We start from the raw sequence: 5,448 nt of genomic DNA, 5'->3' as shown, positions 1-5,448 counted from the left end.
CAGACCTAGAAAGTCTAACTAGCAATGATCGATCAGCGAGGTAAATAACGAAGTTACTCTAAAGATAGAGGATATTCCAGTTATTCAGGAATTTCCGAACGTCTTTCCCAAAGAACTCCTTGGCACAATCCCCGACCGTGAAGTGGATTTTGAGCTCGACTTGATTCCTAGGGCTACACCAATCTCAAAAGCACCATACCGTATGGCTCCAGCAGAGTTGAAAGAGCTCAAATAACAACTTCAAGAATTGTTGGATAAGAAGCAAATCCGACCAAGCGCATCTCTGTGGGGAGCTCCTGTCCTATTTGTAAAGAAGAAGGACGGAAGGATGAGAATGTGTATTGATTACAGAGAGCTGAATAAGATCACAATCAAAAACAAGTATCCGCTTCCAAGAATAGATGACTTGTTTGACCAACTCAAGGGAGCTAAGGTCTTTTCTAAGCTCGACTTAAGGTCAGGCTACCACCAACTCAAGGTCAAGACGGACGATATTCCGAAGACAGCCTTCCGAACAAGATATGGACATTATGAGTTCATGGTGATGCCGTTCGGATTAACAAATGCTCCGGCATTATTCATGGATCTCATGAATAGAGTGTTTAAACCGTTTCTTGACAAGTTTATTGTGGTATTCATCGACGACATTCTAGTGTATTCGTCAAGTGAAGAAGACCACAAGGAACATCTTCGTCTCACCCTCCAGACACTGAGAGAAAATGAACTGTACGTCAAGTTAAAGAAATGCGAATTTTGGCTAGAGAGCGTCACATTCCGGGGACACATAATATCAGCAGCAGGAGTATCTGTGGACCCTAAGAAAGTAGAGGCAATCTCAGATTGGCCGAGATTAAAGAATGTGACAGAAATTCGAAGCTTTTTGGGACTAGCAGGCTATTATCGAAATTTTTTGAAGGATTCTCTTCAATAGCCATACCCCTCACCAAGCTCACACAGAAGAACTCTAAATTTCAATGAAGTGAAAAATGTGAGCAAAGCTTCGAGACTTTGAAGAAGAAGCTTACATCCACGCCAATGTTGGTATTGCCAACTGAAGGCAAAGACTTCACCATCTACAGTGATGCATCTAAAGAAGGTTTAGGATGTGTACTCATGCAAGAGGGAAGGATGATTGCATATGCATCAAGGCAGTTGAAGCCGTATGAACAAAATTACCCAATGCACGACCTCGAACTAGCTGCAGTGGTATTCGCACTAAAGATTTGGAGACATTATCTTTATGGATCCAAGTGTGAGATTTTCACCGATCACCAAGTCTCAAATATTTGTTCACACAAAAGGAACTAAATATGAGACAAAGACGATGGATCGAACTCATGAAGGATTACGACTTGACAATAAGCTACCATCCAGGCAAAGCCAACAAGGTACCCGATGCTTTAAGTCAAAAGAATATGAGTAAGGTGATCCTGACATCACTTTCAGCACAACCATGTCTTCGAGAGACAATCAAGATAAGTCAAGATAGAGATTCCGCTTTGGTGAAACTAAAAGAGCAAGTTAAAGAAGGGAAATCACCAGATTTCGAGACGGATAACAAAGGAATCTTGTGGATGAAAGGACGATTGTGCGTACCATACATCGATAACCTTCGACAAGAAGTAATGTCTGAGGCACATAAGTCGAAATTCTCAGTCCATCATGGCAGTACCAAGATGTACAGAGATTTGAAGAAAAATTTTTGGTGGAGTGGAATGAAGAAAGACGTGGCAATATTTGTTTCCAAGTGTCACGTGTGTCAGCAAGTTAAGGCAGAGCACTAAAGACCTGGAGGACTTTTGCAACCTCTAGAAATTCCAGAATGGAAATGGGAGCATATTTCTATGGATTTCGTAGTGGGTTTACCAAAGACGAGACAAGGTCATGACGGAATATGGGTAATCGTAGATAGACTCACAAAATCTGCGCATTTCTTACCTGTCCGCATGAATTATAATTTGGACAAGCTAGCCACCTTGTACATGAACGAGATCGTGCGATTACATGGAGTACCAGCTAGCATACTATCAGACAGAGATCCTAGATTTACATCTCGATTTTGGAAGAGCTTTCAACAAGCTATAGGGACTAAGGTTACTCTTAGTACGGCATATCACCCTCAGACCGATGGCCAAACAGAGAGGACAATTCAAACTCTAGAAGATATGCTGAGAGCATGTGCTCTAGATTTCAGTGGTAATTGGAGCGAACATCTGCCCTTAATTGAGTTCGCGTACAATAATAGTTACCACAGCAGTATTGAAATTGCACCATACGAAGCTCTGTATGGACGAAAGTGTCGATCGCCACTGTATTGGGATGAGGTAGGGGAAAAAGCCATTGTTGAACCCGATATGATCCAAGAAACAGTGGATAAAGTCGCTTTGATCAAGGAGAGATTAAAAGCTGCACAAGATCGACAGAAAAGCTGGGCTGATCAGAAAAGACGACCCGTGGAATTTTAAGTTGGAGAAAAGGCATATGTGAAAGTGTCACCCATGAAGGGTGTAATCCGATTCAATAAGGCTGGGAAACTGAATCCCAGATACGTCGGACCATTTGAAATTCTTGAGAAAGTGGGAACACTTGCTTATAGATTAGCACTTCCACCCGACATGTCAAGAATTCACAATGTATTCCACGTTTCGCAGCTGAGGAGATATATTTCCGATCCTAGTCATATTCTTGAAGCTGGACCACTGTTGGTTGAGGGAAATTTAAATGAATAACTGAAATATGAAGAGATTCCAATTCGAATTGTGGATAACAAAGACCAAGTACTGAGGCGACGAACTATTCCATATGTCAAAGTACAATGGTCCAACCATACCGAAAGATAAGCTACTTGGGAGTTGGAATAAAAGATGCGAGCAAAATACCCTTATCTCTTTGAAGATCATGCATAGCCAAGTTTCGAAAACGAAACTTCTCATAAGGGGGGAGGGATGTGTGAACCTGAAATTCCAGTAGTAGCAGCAGCTAGCAAATTTCAGCAGAAGCTAACAATTCCAGCAGCAACTTAGATTTCAGAAGATGGTATTTTTCCAGCAGACAAAAATCTAGCAGACAGAATCCAGCAGCAGAAGAGTTCAGTAGCGAGATTCTAGCAGATAGCTACTGGTTCTGCTCAGGACTTGTAACTGAAGCATTTAACATGGAATAAAGGCTGTTAATGACAGATTATGATCATTAATTGGAAGACTAACAGTCAGATTTTGGCCTATAAATAGCACCCTCAATCTCTGAATTGATGTTACCAAAATCTTGAGTTATCACTTGAAATTAGAGCTAAGAGAGTGCATTTTTCGAAGCAGTAAAATCCAGTAGCGAGGCAAGCAGATTTCCAGACTTCAACCAAAAAACTCTAGCAAATTATGGTAAGTGGGCTTATATAGAAATATCTTGAAACTCGTTTGATGATTTCTGTTTTAAAGCAAAATATATTCTTGATTTCTGATATCTGATTTTGAAGCACTGAAACTTAGTGAACTAATGGTAGGAATATATATTCTGAACATTACTGATGACTGATTACTGGCCTCACCCCTTAGAGGAGAGAACATATAGGGGACTGATATCAGTTTAGCCATGAAATTCACGAACGTGCTCAGTGCTTACTTGTTAAATTCTGATTACTGAATACCGAATACTGATTTCCGATTACTGATTTCTGAATACTGATTTCTGTTCTGAAATAAAGAGTTTCTGTATATTATTGTATTACTGTTTCTGTTGAAAACGATTTCGAAATTGGGAGTTATTCCCGTCCCTGCTTACTGAGTGACAACCATATCACTCACCCACCAAACCAATTTCAGATAAAAACGAGGAAGAAAAGTTAGAAGAAGAAGAGCAGATTCAATTCTGGGGCTGGTGAAGAAGACCGTTGTTTATCAGCTCTGATTTATATTTTATATTCCGCTGCATATATTCAGACATTGTATTTCTGGTTTTACATTTCCGCTGTAAAACATTATTAGTTGAGTTGTATCAGACATTGAATATTCAGTAGTTACGAATAAAAGACTGGTTTCTGAATTCTGTACTTCTGAGGCTTGTTGTTTTCGAATGTAAATTTGAGAGCAACGCCGGTGTCAACCAACCCCCGTCCCGGGCTAACAAAAAGTATCATCTCTAGTATCCTGATGACTTGTGGTACATGTTCGTTATCCACATAAAAAGACAATAACAACCCCCTAGCGGTAAATCCATATAGAACAATAATACTAAATACAACATGTAGATACACACAGATATATGATATGCAATGCATGCATATCGTAGAGACATCAGATCAATTGTCCATCCACTGAGCATGTATTAGAATCAATCAAAAAACTATCAAACCATCAAAGCTTGAGTGTGTACATCGTCCCCGGTCAAACATAAAGGAATATATATATATATATATATATAGCATCGACAAAGCGTCATCAAATCTCAAATATCAACAAATCAATAATAGAGAACCACAAATGACCATGTCATTACGGACCACATAAATCCCATAATCAATATTAAATCAACATAAACCAATGAAATATTTGCTTCAAATAATCTGTACATTTTACTAGCATGTACTTCCATTACCTAACTGCTATGAACCCAAATCTGGGAATATTTCACTCTACATGTGGGGACAGTTCTAGGGTCCAGATTTAGCCACAAGTATATGAGATCCACTATTTTTTTTTTAAATCACAAATGTGGCTAAATCGTAGTTACTCTATTTTATTTCAAAATTTAATAGAATATGATTTGAATTTTTTTAAACAATTTAATTCACTATTTTAAAATTTAATAGACTATTTTATACAAATGTCCACACTCACCTCGTATCTCTTACAATTCTATGTTTCTTCACTTTATCGTTCGAATTTTATTACGGTTACATTATATGTCGCTCTACAAATTATAAATACATAATTAATGTTAATCAGATCACGGAACCTCATAATAATATTCAAGTTAGTTCGATTCTATTGAAGATGTGAAAATAAGAAAATACAAAATGGAAACAATAGAGTTTCATTTTTGTTTTTTTCTGAAAAAAATTTTGTGAGATTGTTTCACTGATTCATTAAAAAATAATAATAAATTTTTTTGCTAGAAGACTACTTTTAATTTTTAATTTTAATCGGATTGACCCATTTTATAGAAATAAAAATGTAAAACCATATCACAAGAGACTACTCTTTTTTCTTCGGTGGTGAGAAATTTTTTGACATAATAAAACCAATCATTCATCTCGAATCACAAAATCTCCCGTCAAGTTATAAAAAAAAAAAAAAAAACTGGCATACGAAACATATTTTAAGACAATATTTCAAAAGCAAAATATTTCAGTTCCAAATAATTTGACATAAAAACCAAACACCATGTATGATAATATATCGATATCTTTCAACGAGCTGTTGAGATTTGACGACAAATATGCCAATGCCCCTA

This window comes from Primulina tabacum, chromosome 8, assembly GCF_025594145.1.
Source record: "Primulina tabacum isolate GXHZ01 chromosome 8, ASM2559414v2, whole genome shotgun sequence".
Lineage (NCBI taxonomy): Eukaryota > Viridiplantae > Streptophyta > Magnoliopsida > Lamiales > Gesneriaceae > Primulina > Primulina tabacum.
Note: the sequence above shows the minus strand (reverse complement) of the source record.